The sequence below is a fragment of the Stegostoma tigrinum genome, unplaced genomic scaffold (genome assembly GCF_030684315.1).
Source record: "Stegostoma tigrinum isolate sSteTig4 unplaced genomic scaffold, sSteTig4.hap1 scaffold_101, whole genome shotgun sequence".
Lineage (NCBI taxonomy): Eukaryota > Metazoa > Chordata > Chondrichthyes > Orectolobiformes > Stegostomatidae > Stegostoma > Stegostoma tigrinum.
This window is the reverse complement of record NW_026728053.1, coordinates 220,736-237,273: the sequence shown is the minus strand read 5'-3', so window position 1 is coordinate 237,273 and position 16,538 is coordinate 220,736. Positions and strand designations below refer to the sequence as shown.

Genomic DNA, 16,538 nt, shown 5'->3' with positions numbered 1-16,538 from the left:
AGAAATAAATCTAGATCTGTCAAAAACTAATCAGTTCTTCCTTGGACCATACCTGTACAGACCAGGTTTCAATGAAATATGCCCATTAGTTGTGACATACATTGTTGACAACAGAACATCAAATGGGGAAAAACATGACCTCACATTAAGTGTTATCACTGCTGCAAGTGAGCAGTCGAGTCATACAGCACTTCTGAATATTTTCCAAGTATTCTAATGATGAAAACATTATTGGTAACAAAAACAGCTGCTAAGTTGGTGTCGTTGAGAAGCAATGGCATCATACAGATGTAGTGCATCATTTATCCAGCAGGAATGCACTGTGCAGGTTCTGTAAAGACCACGCTATAACTAAACATTAATAGTGGCAGTGACTAAATAGAGAAATATACTAAGACAGCAAACCTTTTGTTAAACAGTACCCGTGGTACCAGGAATGTGCTGAGTAATCAAAAATTCCAGTTGATCAATATTTCCACACACACAAAAAACACACACTCAATAATAGGAACATAATGCATGGGATATACGCATCACTGTTCTCCTTCATTTACAGCATAAATAACTTCAGCAATGATGCAACTTTGCCTTAACTAAAACTTAATGGCAGAGAGCCTTCTCACTTGCACCCTCACCAGACATCACAGAGATGATGAGAATACAGTAAACATCTGGTGTGTAATTTTTGTCACTTTATTGAGTGGGCTAGTTTGTTAAACAAAGTTTACGTACAGTTAAATCTACAGTTTACATGTGTATCAGCAATGATAGATTTAGTACTTACACTTGTATTTTTCCCTCCAGATGACCCTTGGACAGACGCATCAAGCCAATTTTCAAAGAAAAACTCTGATTCTTCCACTCCTACCCCTGGAAAAGGAAGTTGCAGAATGTCACTGACTGACTTTACTTATTTGAATACAGCATAAGATACATAGAACATCGAACAGTACAGGCCCTTCAGCCCATGATGTTGTGCTGAACTTTTACCCTAAACCTCAGGTCTATCTAACCTCCACCCCTATCTTGTATTAACACCCATATGCCTGTCTAATAGTCACTTAAATGCCCCTAATGAGGTCGACTCCACAACCCACTGCAGCTGAAACAAAGATCTCTTTGAATTGTCATTTGTCAGACACGTATTGAATCAAAAAACAAATTTCTCACTTCCACAGATTTCTACAGCATGTTAATATGATTTGTGAAAGTTAATACTTCACCCTTTTATTTTACAAATACAACTTCAAACAAAATGCTACTGTATAGAACTTCTATGCTGGCATTTGTGCATATGCCATTTCAGTTTTGTGATCTGTTTCTCTGCAACGAGTGATAAATACTTTGATTAAAACGGTTGAGAGCAGTGTATGTGAGATTTAATACCATGCTTTATCTGCAGATAGTTCATCTGCAGGTAGTTATTCATGAGACTCAACTGACATCATGTCTTAGGGGAGCTTGTGGCCTCTGGGTTAGGTACCGTTTGACCATTGCCTACTGGTCACTAGTTGAGTGGAAAGAGAACTACTGGCTGCTATCCATTTTCAACAAGTGATCACGATAATCTACCTGTGTTTCAACGTCCCATCAACATTCAAGAATTGTTGTTCGAAGAGGCTTCTGTGTAACAAATAGGAGCAGAATCAAGATCAACCATGTTGTTTTCCCTCTCTGAACAAGCTGCCAACATCATATATAAAGGGACAGTCTTCATCATTCTTATACAATTAACTTTTACAATGGACAACAGGTGCAGGAGTAGGCCATTCGGCCCTTTGAGCCAACACCACCATTCATTATAATCATGGCTGATCATCCACAATCAGTATCCTGTCCCTGCCTTATCCCCATAAAGACAGTGGAATCAACGGTTAAGAGCTCTATCCATCTCTTTCTTGCAACTGTCCAGAGACCTGGCCTCCACTGCCTTCTGGGGCAGAGCATTCCACATATCCACCACTCTCTGGGTGAAGAAGATTTTCCTCAACTCTGTTCTAAATGGCCTACCCCTTATTTTTAAACTGTGTCCTCTGGTTCTGGACTCAACCATCAGCAGAAACATGCTTCCTGCCTCCAGAGTGTCCAATCCTTTAATAATCTTATACGTCTCAATCAGACTTCCTCTCATCTTTCTAAGCCATTAGCTTTCTTCACTGCCTGCTGTACCTGCATGCTCGCTTTCATTGACTCATGTACAAGAATACCTAGATTGCGTTTTACTTCCCCTTTACCAACTTGACTCTATTTAGATAGTAATCTGCCTTCCTGTTCTTGCCAGCAAAGTGGATCACCACACATTTGTCCACATGAAACTGCATCTGCCATGCATCCATCCACTCACCGAGCCTGTCCAAGTCACCCTGCATTCACATAACATCCTCCTCACATTTCACACTGCCACCCAGCTGTGTGTCAGGAGCAAATTTGCGAATATTACTTTTAGTGCCTTCATCTATATCATTAATGTATATTGTAAATAGCTGCGGTCCCAGCTCCGAACCTGGCGGTCCCCCACTGATCACCGCCTGCCATTCCGAAAGGGACCCATTTATCACTACTCTTTGCTTCCTGTCAGCCAGCCAATTTTCAATCCAACTCAGTATTTGGCTCCCAATAACATGTGCCCTAATTTTGCTCAATAATCTCCTGTGTGGGACTTTATCAACGGCTTTCTGAAAGTCCAGGTACACGACATCCATTGGTTCTCCCTTGTCCATCTTCATAGTTATGTCCTCAAAAAATTCCAGAAGATTAGTCAAGCATGATTGCCCCTTTGTAAATCCATGCTGACTCTGACCTATCCGTTACTGCTATCCAAATGGTAGTAATTTCATCTTTTATAATTGACTCCAGCATCTTTCCCACTACTGACGTCCCGCTAACCGGTCTATAATTTCTTGTTTTCGCTCTCCCTCCTTTCTTGAAAAGTGGGACAACATTAGCCACCCTCCAATTCGCAGGAACTGATGCTGAATCTAGAGAACATTGGAAAATGATTACCAATGTGTTCACGATTTCTAGAGCCACCTCCTTAAGTACCCTGGATTGCAGACCATCAGGTCCCGGGGACTTATCAGCCTTCAGACCCAACCGTCTATCCAACACCATTTCCTGCCTCATGTAAATACCCTTCAGTTCATCCATTACCCTACGTCCTTCAGCCACTATTACATCTGGGAGATTGCTTCTGTCTTCTCGAGTGAAGACAGATCCAAGGTACCTATTCAACTCTTCTGCCATTTCCTTGTTCCCATTAAATAAATTCACTCGTTTCTGTCTTCAAGGGCCAATTCTCGTCTTAACCATTTTTTTTCCACATACCTAAAAAAAGCTTTTACTATCCTCCTTTATATTTTTCGCCAGTTTACCTTGGTACCTCATTTTATTCTCTGCGTATTGCCTTTTTAGTTATCTTCTGTTGCTCTTTAAAAGCTTCCCAGTCCTCCGGCTTCCCACTCATCTTTGCTCTGTTATACTTCTTCTCTTTTATCTTTATAGAGTCCTTAACTTCCCTCGTCAACCACAGCCACCCCTGCCTCCCCTTCGGTTCTTTTTTCTTCTTTGGAATGAACTGATCCTGCACCTTTTGCATTATATCCAGAAATACCTGCCATTGTTGTTCCACTGCCATCCCTGCTACGGTATTGAACCATTGAACTTTGGCCAGCTCCTCCCTCATTGCTCCATAGTTCCTACAATACTGACACTTCCGATTCTCCCTTCTCCCTCTCAAATTGCTGATTAAAAATGATCATATTACGGTCACTACCTCCTAATGGCTCCTTTACTTTGAGGTCCCTGATCAAATCCGGTTTATTGCACAACACCAGATCCAGAATTGCCTCCTCCCTGATAGGCTCCATACTGACTCTACATCTCCTGATTCTATGTCTCCACTCGCAAGGGACTGAAGATTTTATATTTCTTCATATTCATAATTTCATTTTTTTAACTATTTATGATTTCTTCATTTCATATTTCTTTACTTCTGACTATTTTAAACACTACACATTTTCTTATGCTGCATCAATGACGGCATTTCAAAAGTAGTTTAGCTGCGTATAGAGTACTTTGTATGCCTTAGACCATAAAATGTGCTACATAAATGCAGTTCTTTCTTTTATTAACTGCGGTAGTTGTGTGTTTACGCAGAGTAGCATAAGTGAAATACATTTCCATGACAAAATTCCAAACCTAAGTTACTAAATTAGAATAATAAAATATTGGCTGTTTGCAACCGAACACTGTAGATGAGCGAAGGTCACTTAGTCAGTAAAGTACCAATTAAGTATGTTCCCGAAATGGAGAATACAAATGAAAACTGCGGTAATGCTCTTAGGAAATTGGACAATGTTCTATTTTATGATCACAGAAATGCCATATCATCAACACTTGTTGCAAAAGATAATAAGTCACTGTGCGATATTTATTCATTTGTTTTATATCCTCAAGATCATCTTCGCAAATCCTGTGAACAGGGACCAGTGAACAGCCTACTTTGCCTTTTTTTTACACCTATAATATCCATGTTTTATCCCTCTCCCCTCGATGTTTGTCTGCAGCAAGATGAGTTTACAGGGGGTTTGACAGCTTTAATTCGTACAGATATGTGTCCAATCTTTGTAAATATCTGTCTGATGCTAGAATCTACGCAGTTGTCAGAAACAGGCATTCTTGTGAACAACAGAAATCTGGACCGTGGTGTCTATCAGTTTGGATTGCAAAGACAGGTAAATTAGGGAAATTTACATACTTTTCAAAATCTTCCACATTGGGATTACTCTGCAAACAGCAGGCTAGAATTGCAGCATGGTACCCTCCTGAATGTAACACCTGAAATCACTAAAGTAATAACTTCCTTGAAAATGAACATGGACTCTATACGTTAAGGTTACACAAGTCCACGAGCTACAACATGGGGAAAAATACAGTGGATGTTATTTTTAATGAACAGTGTGTCAACATCAACTGTTCTGTCTGAGAGTGAAATCTGAGAAATGAAAAATGAAAACGCCAGGTTAGAAAGTTCCAGCTGTGTACTTACCTGATGGAAATGCATTGATTGTGATATTAATATATATATATAATTGTTAAATGAGAGGACTGATGAATTTTTCTTATTGTTTCTGTGATGATCTAAACAATCCATTTGTCAACACAATAAAGTAGATATTGTTATTGTAAAACACCCCTGAAAATCCAAAGGAAATTTCAAGAGGGGCCAAATAAGTAGTGTTGGGAAACAAAGAAATGGCAGAGGAACTGAACAAATATTTTGCATCAGTCTTCAGGTTGGAAGGCACCAGTATTAGACCTTTAAGGGAGTCTGAAGCAGAAGTGAGTGTGGTGGCCATCACTAAGGAGAAGGTACAGGGGAAGCTGAAGGGTCTGTGTGGAATTTGTACATTCTCTCCATGTCTGCACGGGTCTCGGACAGGTGCTCTGATTTCCATCCACAGTCCAAAGATGTGCAGGCAAGATGGATCAGCCATGGCAAATGTGAGCTTGCGGGGAAACAGTACAGGGCTGGGTCTTGGTGGGATGTTCTTTGCGGAGGTGGTGCAGACCCAATGGTTTCTTTCCGCACTGTAGGAATTGTATAATTCCGAGAAGATGGTAAATTACATGGACCGGATGGACTGCCTCCAAGAGTTCTGAAGGAGATAAGTGAGAAGACCATGCAGGCATTGGTGATCTTTCAGGAATTACTGGAGTCAGGGTGGGTCCCAAGGAGTGCAAAATGGCAAACATAACACCCCTGTTTAAAATGGAGGGTGGCAAAAGACGAGAAATTATAGACCTGTTAGCCTGGCACTGGTCAGTGGGTCAGATTTTAGAGTCTATTATTAAGGATGAGACCGGAGAATACGTGGAAGTACATGGTAAACTGGGCTGAGAAAACACTACTTTGTCAAGGGAAGGTCTCTGTTAGATCCTTTGGGAATGTAACCAGTGAGTTAAAACCAAAGAGAGCCATTGAACTTTACCTATTTGGAATTCCAGAAAGCCTTTGGCAAGGTGACACACAGGAGGCTTCAAAATAAAAAATGAGCTTATGGTGTTCGAGAATAGGTACTGGCATGGATAGTGGATTGGCTAACTGGCAGAATGCAGAAAGTGGGAATAAAAGGGTCTTTTTCAGGATGGCAGCCAGCAACTACAGGAGTTCCGCAGTCATCAGAGTTCAGACGACAGCCATTCACATTATACATTAGCAATCCGGACAAAGGAACTAATGGTATTGTCGTCCAAAGGGGGTTGCTGCTAAGTTTGCAGATGACATTTCAATAGAACAAGTCTCACGTCTGTCGTGTGCAAGGTGTTAGAAAGGATTCTGAGGGATAGGATTTAAGACCATCTGGAAGAGCATGGCTTGATTAAATGCAGTCAACACAGCTTTGTGAGGGGCAGGTCATGCCTCACAAACCTTATCAAGTTCTTTGAGGATGTGACTAGAAAAGTTGATGAGGGTTGAGCTGTGGATGTGGTGTATATGGACTTCAGCAAGGCATTTGATAATGTTCCCCATGGTAGGCTCATTCAGAAGGTCAGGAGGAATGGGATACAGGGGAACTTAGCTGTCTGGATACAGAATTGGCTGGCCAACAGAAGACAGCGAGTGGTAGTAGAAGGAAAATATTCTGCCTGGAAGTCAGTGGTGAGTGGTGTTCCACAGGGCTCTGTCCTTGGGCCTCTACTGTTTGTAATTTTTATTAATGACTTGGATGAGGGGATTGAAGGATGGGTCAGCAAGTTTGCAGACGACACAAAGGTTGGAGGTGTCGTTGACAGTATAGAGGGCTGTTGTAGGCTGCAGCGGGACATTGACAGGATGTAGAGATGGGCTGAGAGGTGGCAGATGGAGTTCAACCTGGATAAATGTGAGGTGATGCATTTTGGAAGGTCGAACTTGAAAGCTGAGTACAGGATTAAGGATAGGATTCTTGGCAGTGTGGAGGAACAGAGGGATCTTGGTGTGCAGATACATAGATCCCTTAAACTGGCCACCCAAGTGGACAGGGTTGTTAAGAAAGCATATGGTGTTTTGGCTTTCATTAACAGGGGGATTGAGTTTAAGAGTCAGGAGATCTTGTTGCAGCTCTATAAAACTTTGGTTAGACCGCACTTGGAATACTGCGTCCAGTTATGGTCGCCCTATTATAGGAAAGATATGGATGCTTTGGAGAGGGTTCAGGAGGAGGTTTACCAGGATGCTGCCTGGACTGGAGGGCTTATCTTATGAAGAGAGGTTGACTGAGCTCGGACTCTTCTCATTGGAGAAAAGGAGGAGGAGAGGGGACCTAATTGAGGTATACAAGATAATGAGAGGCATAGATAGCGTTGATAGCCAGAGACTATTTTCCAGGGCAGAAAAGGTTAACACGAGGGGTCATAGTTTTAAGCTGGTTGGAGGAAAGTAGAGAGGGGATGTCAGAGGCGGGTTCTTTACACAGAGTTGTGAGGACATGGAATGCGTTGCCAGCAGCAGTTGTGGAAGCAAGGTCATTGGGGTCATTTAAGAGACTGCTGGACATGCATATGGTCACAGAAATTTGCGGGTGCATACATGAGGATCAATGGTCGGCACAACATCGTGGGCTGAAGGGCCTGTTCTGTGCTGTACTGTTCTATTTTCTGTGTTCTATGTTCTATGATAGGTGGAGAGGCAAGTAGTGTTGAGGAAGTGGGGAGGTCACAGAGAGTCTGTGGAGAAGTGAAAGTACAGGCATAGACTATTTTCTAAATTGGGAAAGGCTTCAGAAATCTGAAGCACAAAGATGACCCAATTCAGGATTCTTTTAACATGCAGTTTCAGTTGGCAGTTGGGAGGGCAAATGCAATGTCAGCATTCATTTCAAGACGGCAAAAGTACAAGAGCAGAGATGTATTGCTGAGGCTGTGTAAGGCTCTGGTCATATTGCATTTGGAATATTAAGAGCGGTTTTTGGCCATCTATCTAAGGAAGGATGTGCTGGCCTTTGTCAGGGTCTAGATGAGGTTCTCAAACATAATCCTGGGGATGAAGTGAGGAGTGGCTGAGAACTCTGGGCCTGTACTTGAAGGAGTTTAGAAGGATGAAGGGGGTCACACTGAAGGTAAATCAGGCCTGGAGAGAGTGGACATGGAGATGATGTTTCCACAAGTAGGAGAGACCAGGACCTGAGGGCACAGCCTCAGAGTCAAAGGGACCACCCTTCAGGATGGAGTTGAGGAAGAATTTCTTCAGTCAGAAAGTTGTGAATCTGTGGAACTCATTGATGCAGAAAGCTGTGGAAGCCAAGTCAGAGTTGATTTCAGGCATAGATAGACATGTTCTTGCTTAGTAAGGACACAGGAGGTTGAGAATGATAGATCCCACTCAATGGGCTGAATGGTCTAATTCTGTTCTGAAATCTGAAGGTCCAAAACACTGGAGTGAATCAGTTCAGTGTTATTTTTATTGCACTGCAAGGACAGTATCTCTCCAAAACACCTAACAAATTTTCTCACTCTGTTGCTGCAAACCTTTTCAATAACTAGCAACAATGCTCCTGTTGTGCCTCTCTCAGCCGACGCTCGTTAGTTTTCCACTCATCGTAACTGCAAGTGTTTGCCACCACTGAAACATCCCGGTATTACTGGCACTAGTGCCATGTTTAAAGGCTATTGTGAACCAGTAAAATGCCCAGAATCCAGAACTGCCTTATACAGTTCATAGCATTTGTCCCAGACAGGGCAGGAAAGGGGAAATTAGCACCTTACTTTACAGTTGGATGGATTGGTGCAGTGGAGGACTGTCCTCTTTCCCAAAGACAAGCACAGGAGGCCACGACACAAGACTCGGCCAGACTCATCTGAGTCTGTCCAGTGTCAATGCAGTCTCAACCACCAAAAGAGCCATACAGCAGTGCTGCAAGATCAGTGACCTCTGCTCCAACAGAAGAGGAGCCTCATTGGAGATAATGGGAACTGCAGATGCTGGAGAATTCCAAGATAATAAAATGTGAGGCTGGATGAACACAGCAGGCCAAGCAGCATCTCAGGAGCACAAAAGCTGACGTTTTGGGCCTAGACCCTTCATCGGAGAGGGGGATGGGGAGAGGGAACTGGAATAAATAGGGAGAGAGGGGGAGGCGGACCGAAGATGGAGAGTAAAGAAAATAGGTGGAGAGAGTATAGGTGGGGAGGTAGGGAGGGGATAGGTCAGTCCAGGGAAGACGGACAGGTCAAGGAGGTGGGATGAGGTTAGTAGGTAGATGGGGGTGCGGCTTGGTGTGGGAGGAAGGGATGGGTGAGAGGAAGAACTGGTTAGGGAGGCAGAGACAGGTTGGACTGGTTTTGGGATGCAGTGGGTGGGGGGGGGGCAAGAGCTGGGCTGGTTGTGTGGTGCAGTGGGGGGAGGGGACGAACTGGGCTGGTTTAGGGATGCAGTAGGGGAAGGGGAGATTTTGAAACTGGTGAAGTCCACATTGATACCATATGGCTGCAGGGTTCCCAGGTGGAATATGAGTTGCTGTTCCTGCAACCTTCGGGTGGCATCATTGTGGCAGTGCAGGAGGCCCATGATGGACATGTCATCTAGAGAATGGGAGGGGGAGTGGAAATGGTTTGCGACTGGGAGGTGCAGTTATTTGTTCGGAACTGAGCGGAGGTGTTCTGCAAAGCGGTCTCCAAGCCTCCGCTTGGTTTCCCCAATGTAGAGGAAGCCACACCGGGTACAGTGGATGCAGTATACCACATTGGCAGATGTGCAGGTGAATCTCTGCTTGATGTGGAATGTCATCATGGGGCCTGGGATAGGGGTGAGGGAGGAGGTGTGGGGGCAAGTGTAGCATTTCCTGCGGTTGCAGGGGAAGGTGCCGGGTGTGGTGGGGTTGCAGGGCAGTGTGGAGCGAACAAGGGAGTCACGGAGAGAGTGGTCTCTCCGGAAAGCAGACAGGGGTGGGGATGGAAAAATGTCTTGGGTGGTGGGGTCGGATTGTAAATGGCGAAAGTGTCGGAGGATGATGCGTTGTATCCGGAGGTTGGTAGGGTGAAGTGTGAGAACGAGGGGGATCCTCTTAGGGCGGTTGTGGCGGGGCGGGGTGTGAGGGATGTGTTGCGGGAAATACGGAGGACGCGGTCAAGGGCGTTCTCGATCACTGTGGGGGGAAAGTTGCTGTCCTAGAAGAACTTGGACATCTGGGATGTGCGGGAGTGGAATGTCTTATCGTGGGAGCAGATGCGGCGGAGGCGGAGGAATTGAGAATAGGGAATGGAATTTTTGCAGGAGGGTGGGTGGGAGGAGGTGTATTCTAGGTAGCTGTGGGAATCGGTGGGCTTGAAATGGACATCAGTTACAAGCTGGTTGCCTGAGATGGAGACTGAGAGGTCCAGGAAGGTGAGGGATGTGCTGGAGATGGCCCAGGTGAACTGAAGGTTGCGGTGGAAGGTGTTGGTGAAGTGGATGAACTGTTCGAGCTCCTCTGGGGAGCAAGAGGCGGCGCCGATACAGTCATCAATGTACCGGAGGAAGAGGTGCGGTTTGGGGCCTGTGTAGGTACGGAAGAGGGACTGTTCCACGTAACCTACAAAGAGGCAGGCATAGCTGGGGCCCATGCGGGTGCCCATGGCCACCCCCTTAGTCTGTAGGAAGTGGGAGGAGTCAAAAGAGAAGTTGTTGAGGGTGAGGACGAGTTCAGCTAGGCGGATGAGAGCGTCGGTGGAGGGGGAATGGTCGGGCCTGCGGGACAGGAAGAAGCAGAGGGCTTTGATACCATCTGCATGCGGAATGCAGGTGTACAGGGACTGGACGTCCATGGTGAATATGAGGTGTTGGGGGCCAGGGAATTGGAAGCCCTGGAGGAGGTGGAGGGCGTGGGTGGTGTCACGGACGTAGGTGGGGAGTTCCTGGACCAAAGGGGAGAAAATGGAGTCCAGATAGGTGGAGATGAGTTCGGTGGGGCAGGAACAGGCTGAGACGATGGGTCGACCAGGGCAGGCAGGTTTGTGGATTTTGGGAAGGAGATAGAAACGGGCCGTGCGGGGTTGGGGAACAATGAGGTTGGAGGATGTGGGTGGGAGGTCCCCTGAGGTGATGAGGTCGTGAATGGCGTTGGAGATGATGGTTTGGTCATGTGGGTGTGGGGTCATGATCGAGGGGGCAGTAGGAGGTGGTGTCGGAGAGTTGGCGTCTGGCCTCAGCGATGTAGAGGTCAGTGCGCCATACTACCACTGCGCCACCCTTGTCTGCGGGTTTGATGATGAGGTTGGGGTTGGAGCGGAGGGCTGCCCGTTCTGCGGGGGAGAGGTTGGAGTGGGCGAGAGGGGTGGAGAGGTTGAGGTGGTTAACGTCTCGACGGCAGTTGGAGATGTAGAGGTCGAGGGAGGGTAGGAGGCCTAAGGGTGGTGTCCAGGAGGAGGACTTGTGTTGGAAGCGGGTGAAGGGGTCAGTGGAAGGAGGGTTAGGTTCCCGGTTGAAGAAGTAGGCATGGAGGCGAAGACGGCGGAAAAACTGCTCTATGTCCAACCGTGACTGGTATCATTGGTCTGTGCTACCTCACATTCACACTCTCTCTAATTCTGCACCACCCTTCAGCACAGCTCATGTAATACCATTCTCACCAAAGCATTCAATGTCTGTCTTCACTTGCTCTCGCCTACTTGAGGGCCCAAGGCGATTAATCCTCTATGTTCTCTGTGCCTCTTGCTCTCACCCAGGAGACCTCACCTCCCTTCCCAAACATACATGAGCACTAACAAATGCACCAGCTCATTTCATCTCACTCAATCACTCCCTTTGTTTCATTCCAGGAAAAACAGCCCACCGTAGGGCAGAAAGAGCCAACACAGGTAGTGAGGTGTCTAACGTTTGACTTCTCACAACCTATGAGGACAGTGTCCTGACCATGATCATCCTGAGCAGCCAACTGATTGCATCCAAGCCCTTCGAGTGATATCAGACAATGCCCTGGAGTTACCTCGATCTGCTGCCTGGAACTGCCTCCCTTGACTACAGACCATTCCCCTCAGAACCTGAAGAACGACCATGTGGTTGGAGACAATGCAACGCGTTCTGTGCTTCTGCAGCTGGCACATGCTGCAGGTGTGAGATCAACATATCACGGTGCTAAACGGCAACACACCCACTCCTTTGATTGATGACTGCTGACAAACATGGCAAGCTGTCTGGCTTTGTCTCGATGCCAAAAGGTTAATCAACATACTAGTGTTATGAGTCTGAGAGATGTGGCGGAGGGGGCAACCCATAAAAAGACAAAGCAAATGAAGACAAGGCAGAGGAGCTGTTAGCATTCATGCAGGGACAAAATGAGAGTGGAGAGCTCAAGCAAGGTGTCCTGATGTGTAACGTGGCCCAATACACGAATGGGTGCCTGTCCCTGCATATAAAAGTGCCCTGGCAGTAGCACTGCAATGAGGGGGGCTGCTGCAATCCAAAATGCAGCAATGAAGTACAGAAGAGTACTGAAAGCAGATCTGAGATGTGCCATGATGTGCTGAGGCTGGAACATGCCACATGTCAAAACTGTGGACATGGGGTGCTACTGATGGGTGTGGCTGCAGATGCTGGTGACTACTGCCCAAGTTGGAGGTCCAGAGGAGCATTGAGCAATGTGCAAGCATCACACACCCACTCAGAATTTCATTTCGCTAATTCTGAGCGTCTAGTTTCTGTCTGGCAGGTACAAAAATGGAATAAGTATTAATGAGGGCGGTACTCAGAAATAATGCATGCCGTTCAGTGCTCCCTCGCGAGAATTTCAGCTCAATGTCTACAATTTCACTGGAAAATGCAACATTTTGGTTTTGACACCCTGAAGCACCTTGAGCCGCTATCAATATGAAGGGTACGTACCTAATGAAGAATGTCAAAATTTACAGTCGCAATAACGATTTAATATTGGAACACACCTCATGCAAACAAAGCTCAATTTTATATAAATGGAAAATTGGAGGTGATTTGGGGTGGATAGAAGGACACCGGAGGTTTAACCCTGGACGTTCATCTCCAAATCCTAGAATTATATCCAACTTGGACTGAAAGAAAATAAAAATCTCTCCACTTGCAAGGATTCCCCAATATACTGTCACAGTCTTAATACATTTCCAAGTGAAGTGCATAACATTATTCCTAAATGGAGCTTACTAAACAATCTGACTGAGATAAGCTGAATGACAATTAGTCTGGAAAATACCACAATGGCACAGTTAATGCTCTTCAAGATACTGGCTAGGTTAAAAAGTCTCAGTTACGAGATAGACTGGTATGCTGGATTTGTGTTTCTTGTAGCAGAGGAAGCTGAGGTGGGGGTTGGGATCTGATTGAGGCAGACAAAATTATGACAGGCCCTGGCAGAATACATTGTGAGAATCCTTTCCCCATGGCACATGTGTCTAAGACCAGATGGCACAAGTTTAAGGTGAGGATTAAATGCTTTGGAGGAAGTCTGAGGAAAAGCTTTTTCATCAACAAAGTGGACATATGGAGCACGCTGCCTGAGAGCGTAGTTGAGGCAGGTATTCTCAACATTTAAAAAGCATCTGGGATGAGCATTTAAAATGCTAGGTCAAAGTAGGCTATGGACCAAGTGTAGATAAATGAGATTACTGTAGTTTGGTGTTTGTTGGGAGGCATAGACATGGTGTTTCTATGCTGTATGACTCTACGAGATTGAGGGTCACATAAAAACTTATTCTGCATCTGGCTGTTTATTCCTTGACATTAACTGGATGATGTTCATATTGTGTACTTTATACACGTCTTTCTCCAGCACTCACATTTGTCACCGTGAAGAGCATTACAATCAGAGTGTCAAGATGTCTCCATGATCCTGTACAGATTTGACCAAATGGAATCAAAAGTATATGGTCGGCACAACATCGTGGGCTGAAGGGCCTGTTCTGTGCTGGACTGTTCTACGTTCTATGTTCTATATCAGTTTCAATTTTGTGATTTAAAACAAAAGTCGCTAAAACTTTCAACTACTTTATCACTTGCACTGAAATGAAATTAGAACATACTGAAACCTTATGTCAACAATACTAGGATTGATTTTAATCAGTTGACAATCTTCACATTTACTTAACTGATCAAAATCCAAAATGTAGGATGCAGTTTAATGCACCTTAGGACAATCTAAACATACTACATTCAAGTGTAAATCATACATACGTATCAAAGACGTTCAGCAGCCAGTTCAGACACATGTTGACACAGAGTGACACATTGACCTAGTCTTTGTGATTTTGTTCCAAACCATCATAAATGGACGTTAAACAGTTGATTACTTCAGTTACATTTAGAAGTTGCTCGTTTTGTGTCAATTTGTGTCGATCAAAGACGTGTTGTGCTGTGTGCAACTCCAACAGATCCACTACAAAGGAGGAAGAAAACTAACTTCGATTACAGTTTTAACTTATTGAGCTATCAAATAAAATTAATTCCTTTATTGGGCCGACAAATAAATACAATGATTAAGAAAAGTACTCTGGAATGATGGAAACAGGCCATTTCCTTCTCAAATGCAATATGTCAAATCTAACTAGGGAACCGTCAGTGATAATGTATGGTTTAGAAGGGGTGGACGCTAGGAAGTTGTTTCTGTTAGGCGGGGAGAGTAGGACCCGTGGGCACAGCCTTAAAATTAGAGGGGGTAAATTTAAAACTGAAACGAGACGACACGTCTTCAGCCAGAGAGTGGTGGGCTTGTGAATTCATTGCCGCAGAGTGCAGTGGAGGCCGGGACGTTGGATGCCTTCCAGGCAGAGATCAACAAATTCTTGATCTCAAAAGGAGTCAAGGGCTACAGGGAGAGTTGAGGGAAGTAGAACATAGAACATAGAACATAGAACAGTACAGCACAGAACAGGCCCTTCAGCCCACAATGTTGTGCCGACCATTGATCCTCATGGATGCACCCTCAAATTTCTGTGACCATATGCATGTCCAGCAGTCTCTTAAATGACCCCAATGACCTTGCTTCCACAACTGCTGCTGGCAACGCATTCCATGCTCTCACAACTCTCTGCGTAAAGAACCTGCCTCTGACATCCCCTCTATACTTTCCACCAACCAGCTTAAAACTATGACCCCTCGTGCTAGCCATTTCTGCCCTGGGAAATAGTCTCTGGCTATCGACAAGTGTCGTTGAAATGCCCATCAGCCATGATTTAAATGGCGGAGTGGACTTGATTGGCCGAATGGCCTTACTTCTACTCCTATCTTATGATGCTGGTCATACTCTGTCGTTTGATTCAGTAATTTCTGCAGAACAGTGGTGGAGGAACAGCAGCTTTATAAGTTATGAAGCCCTCCTTTATATTTATGAAGCAGGACTCAGAACAGTTTAAACTAAAACATCAATCTCTTTCAACCGACGTGCATTGTCATTACACCCAAATCCAAAGTACAATCGAATTGGCTCTTTACTCGTTTCAAATAGTGGATCTTACAACCCCTATTTAACTTCTGGTAATCAGCATTCTTTTAAATCACACTCGGTCGCAGCTATTAAGTGTGTTAATCACATGTTCTTGTTAATTTTAAAAAGGTCTCTGTCTGCCTGTCTGTCTCTGCCTGCCTGCCTCTGACTGTCTGTCTGTCTGCGTCTGTCTGTCTCCGGCTGCCTGCCTCTGTCTGTCTGTCTGTCTGCCTGCCTGTCTATCTGTCTCTGTCTGCCTGCCTCTGTCTGTCTGCCTGCCTGTCTGTGTCTGCCTGTCTGCCTGCCTGCCTGTCTCTGTCTGACTGTCGGCCTGTCTCTGTCTGACTGTTTGCCTGCCTGTCTGTGTCTGACTGTCTCTGCCTGCCTGCCTGTCTCTGTCTGACTGTCTGTCTGTCTGTGTCTGCCTCCCTCTGTCTGTCTGTCTCTGTCTGTCTGTCTGCCTGCCTGCCTGTCTCTGTCTGCCTGCCTGCCTGTCTGTGTCTGACTGTCTCTGCCTGCCTGCCTGGTGCCGCCTGCCTGTCTGTCTCTCTGTCTCTGTCTGACTGGGTGTCTGTGTCTGACTGCCTCTGCCTGCCTGCCTGTTTCTGTCTGACTGTCGGCCTGTCTCTGTCTGACTGTTTGCCTGCCTGTCTCTGTCTGTTTGTCTCTGTCTGACTGTCTCTGCCTGCCTGCCTGCCTGTCTCTGTCTGACTGTCTGTCTGTCTGTCTCTGCCTGCCTCTGTCTGACTGACTGTCTGCCTGCCTTCTGACTGTCTCTGTCTGCCTGTCTCTCTCTGCCTTGGCCTGTCTGTCTGCCTGCCTGCCTCTTTCTGTCTGACTGTCTTTCTATCTGACTGTCTTTCTATCTGACTGTTTCTGCCTACCTATCTCGGTCTGACTGTCTCTGCCTGCCTCTGTCTGCCTGCCTGTCTCTCTGTGACTGTCTCTGCCTGCCTGACTGTCTCTGTCTGTCTGCCTGACTGACTGTCTCTGTCTGTCTGTCTGTCTGTCTGCCTGACTGACTGTCTCTGTCTGTCTGTCTATCTGACTGTCCGTGTCTGCCTGCCTCTGTCTGTCTTCTGACTGTCTCTGCCTGCCTGCCTGACTGTCTTTGTCTGTCTGTCTGTTTGTCTA

At 45.6% G+C, this 16,538-nt stretch overlaps 1 long non-coding RNA gene across 1 annotated transcript in view; it reads right to left on the bottom strand.

Annotated features, from left to right (window-relative positions):
- Positions 1–14,332, bottom strand: part of LOC132207566 (uncharacterized) — an 86,745-nt gene extending 72,413 nt beyond the window's left edge. Inside the window, exon 1 of the long non-coding RNA XR_009443580.1 lies at positions 14,156–14,332. This is a non-coding gene — a long non-coding RNA (uncharacterized LOC132207566). The remainder of the gene's footprint in view (positions 1–14,155) is intronic.
- Positions 14,333–16,538: the final 2,206 nt, after the last annotated feature.